This window comes from Hemiscyllium ocellatum, chromosome 9 (genome assembly GCF_020745735.1).
Source record: "Hemiscyllium ocellatum isolate sHemOce1 chromosome 9, sHemOce1.pat.X.cur, whole genome shotgun sequence".
Lineage (NCBI taxonomy): Eukaryota > Metazoa > Chordata > Chondrichthyes > Orectolobiformes > Hemiscylliidae > Hemiscyllium > Hemiscyllium ocellatum.
Genome location: NC_083409.1, coordinates 65,565,259 through 65,578,898, shown reverse-complemented (window position 1 = coordinate 65,578,898; position 13,640 = coordinate 65,565,259). Strand labels below are relative to the sequence as shown.

Genomic DNA, 13,640 nt, shown 5'->3' with positions numbered 1-13,640 from the left:
ATGTTGCTTGTCATCTGTGTGTTGGTTACTAAGGATAGCTGATCGTATCGTTTTGTGGCTAGTTCGTGTTCATGGATGCGGATTGTTAGCTGTCTTCCTGTTTGGCCTATGTAGTGTTTTGTGCAGTCCTTGCATGGGATTTTGTACATAACATTGGTTTTGCTCCTGCTAGCTATCGGGTCCTTCATTCTGGTGAGTTGTTGTCTGAACTCACCAAAATGTAGTGTACAAAATCCTATGCAAGGACTGCACAAACACTACATAGGACAAACAGGAAGAAAGCTAATGATCCGCATCCATGAACACCAACTAGCCACGAAACAACACGACCAGCTATCCTTAGTAGCCACACACTCAGATGACAAGCAACATGAGTTCGACTGGACAACACTACTTTTATAGGACAAGCCAAACAGAGAACAGCCAGGGAATTCCTACAGGCATGGCACTCATCCACAGATTCAATCAATAAGCACATCAACCTAGACCCAATATACCGACCACTGCAACGGACAGCTGGAACTGACAACCGGAAGTGGTAGATTCAAACCACTACAAATGCCAGCGGAGAGATCACAGAAGCGCTTCACAGGAGGCTCCCAAGCACTGCGGATGTCACCTAAACAGGGGACGAAACGTCTTCAACACAAATTCCCAGCTCAGCGAACAGAACCACAACAACAAGCTCCCGAGCTACAAATCTTCTCATAAACTTTGAACTGATGTATTTAATTGGAAATGGAAGTAGTCAAAGATACAAGAAGTCAAGACAGATTTTGAGAAAAACTGCTCTCTTTAGTGGATGGTTCAAGAACCAGAGGATACTAATATTACGTGATTGGCAAAGAGAAAAAACAATGTCAAGTGAAAAGACTATTTTACACTGTTAATGAGCAAGATTTGTACTGCATTGGAGTGTGGTAGAGCACAACATATTTGGGTCATTCAAATTTGGATAATTGGATAAGCATGTAAACAAAGGGAACATGCAGGACTAGAGGAAAAGGGCAAGCAGTAGGACTAGCTGAATTGCCATTGTAATGTGCTAGAGACAAAATAACTCCTGTGAAGCGCTTCTGTGATGTTTCCTCCGGCATTTATAGTGATTTGTCTCTGCCGCTACCGGTTGTCAGTTCCAGCTGTCCATTGCAGTGGTCGGTATATTGGGTCCAGGTCGATGTGCTTATTGGTTGAATCTGTGGATGAATGCCATGCCTCTAGGAATTCCCTGGCTGTTCTCTGTTTGGCTTGTCCTATAATAGCAGCGTTGTCCCAATCGAACTCATGTTGCTTGTCATCTGAGTGTGTGGCTACTAAGGATAGCTGGTCGTGCCGTTCATGGCTAGTTGGTGTTCATGGATGCGGATCATTAGCTGTCTTCCTGTTTGGCCTATGTAGTGTTTTGTGCAGTCCTTGCATAGGATTTTGTACACTACATTGGTTTAGCTCATGCTGGGTATTGGGTCCTTCGTTCTGATGAGTTCAGACAACAACTCACCGGAACGAAGGACCCGATACCCAGCATGAGCAAAACCAATGTAGTGTACAAAGTCCCATGCAAGGACTGCACAAAACACTACATAGGACAAACAGGAAGACAGCTAACAATCCGCATCCATGAACACCAACTAGCCATGAAATGACATGGCAAGCTATCCTTAGTAGCCACACACGCAGATGACAAGCAACATGAGTCCGACTGGGACAATACTACTATTATAGGACAAGCCAAACAGAGAACAGCCAGGTAATTCCTAGAGGCATGGCACTCATCCACAGATTCAATCAATAAGCACATTGACCTGAACCCAATATACTGACCACTGCAACGGACAGCTGGAACTGACAACCGGAAGCGGCAGAGACAAACCACCATAAATGCCGGAGGAAACATCACAGAAGTGCTTCACAGGAGGCTCCCAAGCACTGAGGATGTCACCTAGACAGGGGATGAAACGTCTGCAACAAAATAATTATTAAGTAATTTTGAGTGAAATAAGAAAGCTACACACATGCCAACAATCAGCTTGTTAAACTTACAATCAATGTTTCAATTCATGTGTCAGCTTGTCACTGTTATACAAGGAAAAGCTATTTTTTCACTCTGACTAGAGAATTTTAATACTTACCAATCAAACCAATCTGAAGGCACAAATGAAAGCTGTCAGAATTTATCAAATCAATTGGATGGTAAGCCTTTGGCACTAATTTGTATGGCCATTATTAGCTGCGCCAGCAAAGTTTTGAAGTGACCAAATATTTTTTGAGGGTTCAGTACGTTTTTATTCAATGTTATGGGATTGCTAAACTAAGCTCTGACAATATGCAATTTGTCTAGAGAATGTTTGGTGAATGTCTTATAAAGGTTCATTTTTCTCTGTACTAGCTCCAGTCATTGCTTTGTTTTACAGAGAACGCTTCTCAGAAGGGTGAAATCTTCCATGTTCGGAAACGATGGGCTAATCTTCAATGAAAGTGAAATTTCCTTAAACTAAATTAATTACAATTAGATTCTTAAATTTAGATTTTTGCTAAAGTATGCAGCTAGGCTATGTGGACAAAGACATTTGGTTATTTGTGTAAGCCACAGTGTCTGGTTATGTACAATACTTAACAGTTTGCTTATGCACACGCTGTAGAGATCCTTTTATTGCCACTTACATAATGGCAGAGGATGTCTATGTGCAAGTGTGAGAAGTGATCTCAATAATTAAGTCTAGTACAAAAGCTTGCCACCCAATATGCACAAAAACCGGAAATTCATCTTTGGACTGAATTACCCTGACCACTAGCAATGGGTTGGGAAGTAAGAGGGCTGGCAAAATAATGGGGGGTTTGGGGGAGAGGCGAGTGTGCAGGGAGAGAGAGAATGTAGTCAGAAGGGAGCCCCTTCTGTTGTTGCCACTTGCCATATTGCTGACAGGTCAATTGTGCCACTTAAATAACCAATTAAGAAATATTTCCCATCTCCAGAGGAATTATGGTTGCAATGGAAAAGCTGCCACATTTGAGGAGAGCACCAGGTGAAATATCATAGCGTTCAGATGGGTTCTGCAGCAGGACCTACAGAGAGCTCCCATGTCAGTGGGTCTTTTCAGAAGTACTGATGCTACTAGAAATTAAGAGGCCCTTCCCATCAGTGAGGCCTGACTCTGGTATCCCTGAATCTAATTCATCTGTCTTCAATGCCACGCTTTCCCTGATGTCCAAAGCAATGATGCATGCTGTGTTGTCAGTCCTCAGAACTGACCCCAGTGAATTGAATGGCTGCCTGCTTGTGGCTTTTTAATTGGTTGACATCAGCAATATGTCACCTCAGGTTCCAGTACTGGCTGTGTGGTTGAGTATGTAAGTTAGCTCGCTGAGCTGGAAGGTTTATTTTCAGACGTTTTGTCACCATGACTAGGTAACATCATTAGTGATGTTACCCACTTTAAGAAATCAAAACTGATAAATAGAGAGATGGCATATACCACCAGCGCTTCACTGGAGACTCGCACTGAGATTATCATTAACGTGAGCTTCAAATATTCTCAAAAAACACTAACAGTAGGGTTGAATTTAGAACACAGAAGGAAGGTGCAAAGATAAACTCCAGTACCAGGATCCTGTGCTTAGACAAGGGAGACTACAATAGGATGAGGGAGGAGTTGGCTAAAGTAGGCTGGAAGCAAAGACTTTATGGTGGGACAACTGATAAACAGTGGAGGACTTTCAAACCATTTTTTCAAAGTGCTCAGCAAAAATATATACCAGTGAAAAGGAAGGACTGTAGAAAAAGGGGTAATCTGTCATGAATGTCTAAGGAAATAAGGGAGGCTATTAAATTGAAAGGAAAGCTTACAAAGTGGCCAAGATCAGCAGGAAACTAGAAGATTGGGAAAGCTTTAAAGGTCAATGGAAAGCCACAAAAAGAGCTATAAAGAAAAGTAAGATCGATTATAAGAAAAATAAGCTCATAATATAAAGACAGATAGCAAAAATTTCTATAAACATATGAAACAAAAAAAGAGTGGTTAAAGTAAACACTGGTCCTTTACAGGGTAACAAGGGGGATTCAGTAATGGGATATGAGGAAATGGCCAAGGCATTGAATATGTATTTTATGTCATCGTCACAGGGTACTAAAAGTAATGAAGGAAGAAATGGCAAATGCACTTGTGGTAATTTTCCAAAATTCACTGGATTCTGGGGCAGTTCCACCAGATTGGAAACAGCAAATGTGATATCATTATTTAAAAAGGAAGGTAGACAAAAGATATGGAATTATAAACCAGCTTAATTTATGTAGTGGGGAAAATGCTTGAATCTATTATCAAAGAAGAAATAGCAAGGTATCTAGATAGAAATTTTCCCATTGGGCAGACCCACCATGAATTCATGAAGGGCAGGTCATGCTTAATTAATCTTTTGGAATTCTATGAACACGGACAACAGGGACCCAGTAGATATGGTGTATCTAGATTCCAAAAGGCCTTTAACAAAAGGCTGCTGCATAAGATTAAGATGCAAGGCATTACAGGTAATGTATTAGCATGGACAGAGGATTGGTTCACCAACAGGAAGCAAAGTGTGGGGATAAATGAGTGCTATTCTGGTTGGCAATCAGTGGTGTGCCTCAGGGATCAGTGTTGGGACCACAGTTATTCACAATTTACATAGATGATTTGAAGTTGGGTACCACGTGTAGTGTGTCAAAGTTTCTGTATGGCACTAAGATGAGTGGTAGAGCAAAGTGAGCAGAGGACTGTAAAACTTTGCAAAGGGACATAGATAGTTTAGTTGAGTTGGCAAAGGTCTGGCAATATATTGTTAATAAATGTGAACTCATCCTTTCAGTAGGAATAACAGTACAGAGGACTATTACTTGAACGGTAAGAAACTGCAGCATGCCGCTGTGCAGAGGGGCCTGGTGTCTTTGTGCATGAATCACAGAAGGTTGTCTGCAGGTGCAACAGGTGATTAGGAAGGCAGATGGAATTTTGTCCTTCATTGCTAAAGGGGTTGAGTTTAAAAGCAGAGAGCTGTATAGGATGCTGGTGAGGCCATACTTCAAGTAATGCGTGCAGTTTTGGTCTCATTACTTATGAAAGGATGTACTGGCACTAGAAGGAGTACAGAGGAGGTTCACTAGGTTGACTCCAGAGTTGAGAGGGTTGGCTTATGTGGAGAGACAGAGTGGACTGGAATTATATTCAGTGGAATTCAGAAGAATGGGGGGGGGGGGGAGATCTTATAGAAACATATAAAATTATGAAGGGAATAGATGAGATAGAAGTAGAGAGGATGGTTCCACTGGAGGGTGAAACTAGGACAAGAGGACAGAGCCTCAAAATTAGAAAAAGCAGATTTAGGACTGAATTGAGAAAGAACTTCTTCATCCAGAGGGTTGTGAATCTGTGGAATTCAATGCCCAGTGAAGTAGCTGGTGCTTCCTCATTGAATATTTTTAAAGCTAAGATTGATAATGTTTTGAACAGTAAAGGAATTAAGGGCTATGATGAGCAGGGTGGTAAGTCGAGCTGAGGCCACAAAAAGATCAGCAAATCCCTGCCCAGTGAAGTGCTTGAGGTTTCCTCAGTAAATGTTTTTAAAGCTAAGATAGATAATTTTTTTGAATAGAAAAGGAATAATGATTATAGTGAGAGGGTGGGTAAGTGGAACCTATCAGCCATGATCTTATTGAATGGCTCAAAGGGCCAGATGGCCTACTCCTGCTCCTAGCTCTTATATTATGATGCAGGTAATTTTATTTTCACGCTTCAGATCTTTCTGATATTATTAGGAAAAATGGTTTGACTTGGAATGAAGAGTGAAAAGCAGAACTGTACTGGCTCCAACGTAGTGAAAAATGTGCAAAACTGTATCAATATGACCTTCTGCCCCAAGATAGAAATATAACATCATCAGCACTCAGGTTCAGCATTAATTTTCATATTCACCATTGCTGTTCTTAAGTAATTTAGGATTTTTTTCTATAAAAGTACTTTCTTTCATTGCCCTACAGTTCAAGTTATGCCCCAATTATGTCCCACTGCAATGATCTAGTACAGCCACTATGGTGGTAGAATGTGCCAGCAAAAAGACATAAAGCCACTCTGAGTCAGTAGGTGCATGGCTTTGATGTCAAAGGAATCAGGAGCAATGTGAAGGCTTCTTTACTATAAGTAGGATAACTGATCCTGCTCCTCCCAGCTCCTTGCATGTAGAGTACATGACTGCTTACTTTGGTGCAGATATTCCATAGGGCTGTACTATTGTATTAGGAATTCTGAAGAAAAGGCATATGGAACTTAAAGCATTAACTTCATTCTTCTCGCCACAGATGTTGCTGGGTTTCTCAAACACTTCCTGTTACTAAACAAAAAAAAACCCAAAGAACTATAAGATGCTGGAAGTCAAAAACAAAAACAGAAATTGCTGGAGAAACTCAGCAGATCTGGCAGCATCTGTGGAGAGAAAGCAGAGTTAACATTTTGGGTCCAGTAGTCACTGTGGAGAAAGAACAAATTTAAGGTTTCAAGCTCCATATGATTTTTCTTCAGGAACACTAAAGTAAGTTAGCAAGAACCTGCAATGTAGAGCTGGGAGGTGCAGGACTGCTTAGCTCAACCCTTAGTAAAGAAGCCTCCAGATTGTTCCTGATCCCTTTGACATCAAATCCCTTCACCTCCAGACTCAAAAGTGGCTTTATGCTTTTTGCTAGCACATTCTACCACCGTACTGGCTCTACTAAATGTGATTTGAGGTCAAATATGAATGCAGTGGGACATAACTGGTGCGTAATTTAAACTGTGTTTTTCCTGCAATTTCTGTTTTTACTTTCTGCTATTATCCTTGAATGCAGGTACTGGTCATTTCCAAGGAAAAACAATGCTGGAAATGAGAAACAAAAACAGAAATGGTCTTTAAGCAGGCATTCAGTCCATTGTTTGTACATGAAAAGACAACCTCAACCTGCTTGACACAAGGGTAAGAATGCTTCTTCTTCTTCCTTGTCGGTATGGCAGCTGTGTCCTTCTAGCTGGAAATGTTTGTGCTGTTTTTGCCAATCATTGGGGAATGCTGTGTCGTGCCTCAAAAACAAATGCTATGTGTCCAAATTTCTTGGCCAATAACTTTTCCATAATACTTTCCATCTAAATAAATTTGGAGAAAGTGAGAACTGCAGATACTGGAGATCAAAGTTGAGAGTGTGGTGCTGGAAAAGCATAGCAGGTCAGGCAGCATCCAAGGAGCAGGAGAATCGGCATTTCAGGCATAAGCCCTTCATCAGGAATTCATCTGAATAAATTTTTCAAGTATCACAATTCTTTTTTTACTTACCCAAATGAATTGATGGGCTTAATTAGCTGCATTAACATTTTCTTTAAGCATTTATTTTTAACAAATTGCATTAATTAGCCTCTGATTTATGCTGTCATTTTCCTCCTACCTTATCATCTCATTATGTTTCTGGTTGGTTGCGTTTGAACTATTCTTTTAGTATACTTCAATTCTCTATCAAGAGTTGTACTTCCTTTTCTGTTTAGTCATTAATTTCTATGGCTATAGCTTTTCCGTTCCTATATCTTAATATTCATCACAGTGAATATTTTTGCTATCAATCTTATATGTGTCTTTTTATTAACCTTCTTGCCAATCTTTTGCTTCTTCCATTTCCATGTTGAAAGTGTTGATTTCCTTACAGATATTCCTCAGAAGTGAGTCAAATATTAGTAACTTGCCTAAATGACTATTTTTCATGCATGGAAATCTTGATAAGGATTTCCAAGCCTTGGTATGTTACAATAATCTCTAATCCAATTCTTTCCTGATAATATATATGTAATTTACACTGGGGTTACTGAACAGTCCATGGTGGTATGAAGCCTCATGTGTTCTCCTCCCTCCATCAGTACTGAGGCAACTCACAGACTCCTCAGGTTGGAGATCAAATCTTGAGATATTTCTGGTCAGTATGACTCAGCAACTCACTGGATAAACTCAGCAAACATCAGGTAGTCAGTTATTTATTTTGTCTTTCTTTTTACTGAAGATGTATCATATTAAAAGTTCTTATTTTCCTTCTGTCTCTCTGCTGGTTTTAACTCCCATTTTTATCACTTCAATCACTGCTTTTTATTGTGACCATTAAAATAAACTTCCGCTGACTCAGAATTTAGTACCTTACATCCTAAATTCTACAACATAGCATATTCAATTACCAATATTCCAATTCATAAGGTGCCTGACTTTTGAAGAGAATGAAAATATCGTAGGGAGGATCCTTCATTCAACATAACATCTAAGCAAAATATATAAAATTGGAATAATGCAAGTTAAAGTTTCTCATGAAGTGACATTTCCTAAGGAGAATGATTTGCTTTGCTTTCCATTTGCTTGCCTCAAGCCACTTATTTGATATCATTAACCATCCTTCGGCAAGATTAGCAATTTCAAAAACTGTTTTTGTTTCACACCAAAGTAAGTATGCAGAATCACATCTCAAAAATATACTCTATTTGAGGTCAATTAGGACTTTTTAATTAAAAAAATTTGTTGAGGATAATTCAATTGAAGAGATAATCACAAAATTACTCGTTTTTTTAGAGAATTTCAAAAATGAATTAAGTGCAGTAACTCTCAAAACCATCTCTCAATTTCAAAATCTCAACATTGAGAAATACATGAAAAGTAGTGTCATGGGAGCACTGTCCGCATTTCTCTCTGAGTCACATATCTTGACGTGGACATAAATCATGTTGTTCAGTCAATGTAGAATAATAGAGGTTTACAGCACAAAATAAAGCCCTTTGGCTCATCGAGTCTGTGCTTGTCAAAAACAACCACCTAGATATTGTGATCCCATTTTCCAGCACTTGACCCATCGTGGTGAATACCTTGGCATCACAAGTCTACATCTAAATACTTTTTATAAGTTATGAGGGCTTCTGCCTCTTGCATCCTTACAGACAGTCAGTTCCCCATCTGGGAAATCCCTAAGTAATAGCATTGTGATATCCCTACGTAATACGGACACTATCCACTCTCTGTGTAAAAAAGTTGCCCTTATGTCCTTTTGAAATCTTTCTCCTCTTACCTTAAAAATATGTCTCCCAATTTTGAACTCCCACACCTTGGGAAAAGTCCTTTGCTATTCATTTTATTGACACCTGTCATGATTTTATATATCTTTATAAGGTCACCCCTTAACCTCCTAAGCACCAGTGAAAAAAATCCCAGCCTATATTTACATCGCAAACCTTCCATTCCCAGCAACACCCTGGTAAATCTTTTCTGAACCCTCACTAATTTAATAATATTCTTCCAATAACAAGATGACCAGAACTTCACATTCTACCCCAGAACAGACCTCACCAATTTCTACACCCAGCATGGCAAATACTTTCTTAAGCACCCTGTTTACCCATGATGCAAATTTCAAAGAATTATGTCCCTGAACCCCTAGGTCTCTCTCTTCGATAATGCTACCCTGGGCCTACCATTAATTATATAAGACCTGCTCTTGTTTGTTTTACCAAAATGCAATAACTCACATTTATCCAAATTAAAATCATTTGCCACTCCTCAAATCATTGATCCAAATGATCAAGATCTCTTTGAAATCTTAGATAACCTTTTTCACCATCCACTATACCACCAATTTTGGTGTGATCTGCAACTTACTAACTATACCGTCTATATTCTCATCCAAAATGTTTATATAAATGAAAAACAATAGAGGACCCAGAACCAATCCCTGTGGAATACAGCTGGTCACAGCCTTCAGTCCAAAAAACAACACCCCATAACCATCCTCTGTCTCCTACCGTCATATCAATTTTGTGTCCAATTGGCAAGCTCACCCTGAAATCCCATGTAATCCAACTTTAGTAATTAGTCTAGCATGAGGAACCTTATCAAAGGCTTTACTAAAGTCCAAGTAAACAATGTCTACCACGCTGCTCTCTTCAATCTTTTTGGTTACTTCCTCAAATAACTCAATCACGTTTGTAAGACACAATTTCGCTTACACAAAACCATGCTGACTATCCCTAATCATTCCTAGCTTCTCCAAATCCATATAAATCTTTTCTTTCAAAATTATCTCCAACAACTTCCCCAACACTGATGTCAGACTCACAGATACGTAGTTCCCAGGCTTCTTCTTCCAGCCTTTCTTAAATAAAGGCAAAACATTAGCCTGCCTCAAGTCCTCCGGCACCTTATCCATGGTTATAGATGATATAAATATTCCAGCTGGGGGCTCCACAAATTCCTCCCTAATTTCCCATAATATCCTGGGATACACTTGATCAGGTCCCAGAGCTTTATCCAGTTTATGTTTTCTAAGACCTCCAGCACTTCCTCTTCTGTAATGTGAACCGTTTTCAAAACATTAATAATTATTTCTCTGAGTTCTTTAGAATCCATTTCTTTCTCCACAGTAAAAACAGATGTGAAATATTCATTTTATATCTCTCCCATCATCTAAGGTTCAACACAAAGACAACCTCGCTGATCTTTAAAGGGCTCTAAGTCCTTGGAAAAACTAACATTTGGGCAAAAAATGCAACCTTGCCAGCAACAAATATCTCCCATGAACAAAATCGCATGCAGGCCAAAAAGGTAAAGTGTCAGGAAATTTTATGATGAAGCAATCACACAAAGCTGCCCTCAGCTAAATAGCTTTTTCTCAATCAGGTGATTTTTTAAATGGTCTTACAATTGTGACTCCTCTCAATCAATCGTTCATTCATTGTCACTGTAGCTTTAGTAGCGTCATTGGTTTGTATCTTCTCTGAGTTCCTTCAACTCTCTTTGTCCTATGTCTCAGGTAGTCCACCCACCTAACTTTTCTTCTTTTTCTACTACTTCTATCCTCAATTCCTCCTTCAACCACTTCAAGGACAAACCCGTCAGGTCTTTGTTTCCCATGTCCATATTTAGCTCTGTTTCTTCAACTGTACTTAGTCAAACGTTTGAATTTTAATACTTCAGATTTAACCCATTCATTTTTCTTCCTGCGTATCTTGATTCTTGAACATCATCTGTCATCAACACATTTCTAAAAGCTGTTACCTTCTTTATTTCCCCAAGTCCAAGCCTTGCTTCCATGAAGTGCATCACAAGACACTAGTAACTCACTGTAAGTTACTCATACAGTTGCATTTGGACTTGCAGATTCTACTTATGTCAGCGGTCACACTTCTTGCAGTAGCTAACCAAACACATGTTATATTCTATAATATTCAAGGTCTTGTTGTGCTAATACAGAACGGCTAAAGGAAACACTAACTTTTATTGTCATGTCTTAAAGTATTGGAAATAATTGCAAAGGTGTTTGGTGTCTTAAGTTTTAAAAACACCAATGAGAAAGAAAGAAAGAAAGAGCAGGTTAATAGACGGGAAGAGGTCCATAACTGCAGAGCTACTATTATGAACAATACTCCAAGCGGTCTTGAGATGCTTAGGTGTCAGTGAGAATAAAGGTCTAAAAGCAGAATACTGTGGGGATGGGAGACAGCAAGATATTCTACAAGGTAAGCGAGTTTTGAGAAGATTTGTAGCTCAGATTGAGGTTCAGGATGTAGTTTGTTCGCTGAGCTGGAAGGTTCATTTTCAGATGTTTCATCACCATACTAGGTAACATCTTCAGTGAGCCTCTGGACGAAGCACTGCTGATGATTCCTGCTTTGTATGTATATGTTTGGTGATGGTTGGTGATGTCATTTCCAGTGGTCATTTCCTGTTCCTTTTTTCAGGGGGTTGGTAAATGGGGTCCAAATCAATGTATTTGCTGATAGAGTTCTGGTTGGAATGCCATGCTTCTAGGAATTCTCTTCCATGTCTCTGTTTGGCTTGTCCTAGGATCGATGTGTTGTCCCAGTTGAAGTGGTGTCCTTCCTTATCTGTATGTAAGGATACCAGTGAGAGTGGGTCATGTCATTTTGTGGCTAGTTGATGTTCATGTGGCTCACTAGTATGGTGATGAAATGTCTGAAATGAACCTTCCAGCTCAGTGAGCAAACCTACATCCAGATTCTATGAGGTAATTGACCACGTGAGTTTGCAGAACCCACATTAAAAAAATGTAGTTTATTTTCGGGTCTCAGGGAAAAACATTACTGAAAAATACTGCAAAAATGCAGAAATTTGCTGAAAAGGAAACAGATTACAATCATGCTAGCTGAGCTAGAAACTTTAGTGTAGAGATTAAGGTGACCCTTCACTGAGGTTTGGGTATTCCTTTGATAGACTGGATAAATCTTTCTTTCTGATGTTTATAAGTAAACATTTCAAAATATTTGTATAGTGTAATACAATCTGTTCTTTTGTGCTATTGCATAATCAACTTTTGTGTATTTTGTTCTAAGCATATTGGCAACCACTTGTGACTGTTTAGTGATGGACCACCTCAGTAAACAAAAAGAAAAATAATATCTAAGGTCTATCATACTATGTTTCACAGTGGTATTAGACTTGTCCAGTACTGCTATCAGCTGGGATTAATTGTGCTGCTGATACAATTGTGATTTTTGTCGAAGCAAAGGTTTCCAACTCTTCAACAAGACTACATTATCGTGTTCAGGCCCTGCCACTGAGATCCAGGACAAAGAACATGAGAACATAAGAATGAGGAGCAGGAGTAGGCCACCTGGCCCTTTGAGCCTGCTCCGCCATTCAATAAGATTATGGCTGATCTTTTTGTGGCCTCAGCTCTATATATCCGCTCTCTCACCGTAACCCTTAATTCCTTCATATATCAAAAAAATTGTCTTAGCCTTAAAAACATTTACTGAAGTAGCACCAACTACTTCACTGGGCAGGGAGTTCCATAGATTCACAACCCTTTCAACTGAATTGAAAATTGCTCTCAATTCAGTCCTAAATCTGCTCCTCCCAATTTTGAGGCCATGTCCTCTTGTCCTAGTTTTACCTGCCAGTGGAAACATCCTTTCTACGTCTATCTTAACTATCCCTTCATAATTTTATGTATTTCTATAAGATGCACCCCCCCCCCACCATTCTTCTAATTTCTACTGAATATATTCCCAGTCCACTCAGTCTCGTCTCATAAGTCAACCCCTCAGCTCTGGAACTAATTTAGTCAACCTCCTCTGCACCCTTCTAGTGTCAGTACATCCTTTCTCAAGTAAGGAGATTAAAACTACACGTAGTACTCGAACTGTGGCCTCACCAGCACTCTCTACAGCTACAACATGACCTCCCTGCTTTTAAACTCAACCATTTAGCAATATAGGACAAAATTCCATTCGCCTTCCTAATTACTTGTTGTACCTTCATGCACAAGAACACCCAGGTCCCTCTGCACAGCAGCATGTTGCAACTTTTTACCATTCAAGTAATAGTCCTTTTTACTGTTATTCCCACTGAAAGGGATGACTTCAAATTATTAACATTGTACTCCATCTGCCAGACCTTTGCGCGCTCACTTAAACTATCTATGACCCTTTGCAAAGTTTCGCAATCCTCTGCGCCCTTTACTCTACCACTCATTTTAAGTGTCATCCGCAAACTTTGACACACTACACATGGTCCCTAACTCCAAATCATCTATGTAAATTGTGAATAATTGATCCCAACACTGATCTCTGAGGCACACCACTAGTCACTGATTGCCAACCAGTATACAA

The 13,640-nt window shown here is 39.5% G+C and overlaps 1 protein-coding gene across 4 annotated transcripts in view; it reads right to left on the bottom strand.

The window, feature by feature from the left end:
• fggy (FGGY carbohydrate kinase domain containing) overlaps positions 1–13,640 on the bottom strand; it is a 352,865-nt gene that overhangs the window by 325,647 nt on the left and 13,578 nt on the right. The gene's annotated exons all lie outside the window — the stretch shown is intronic.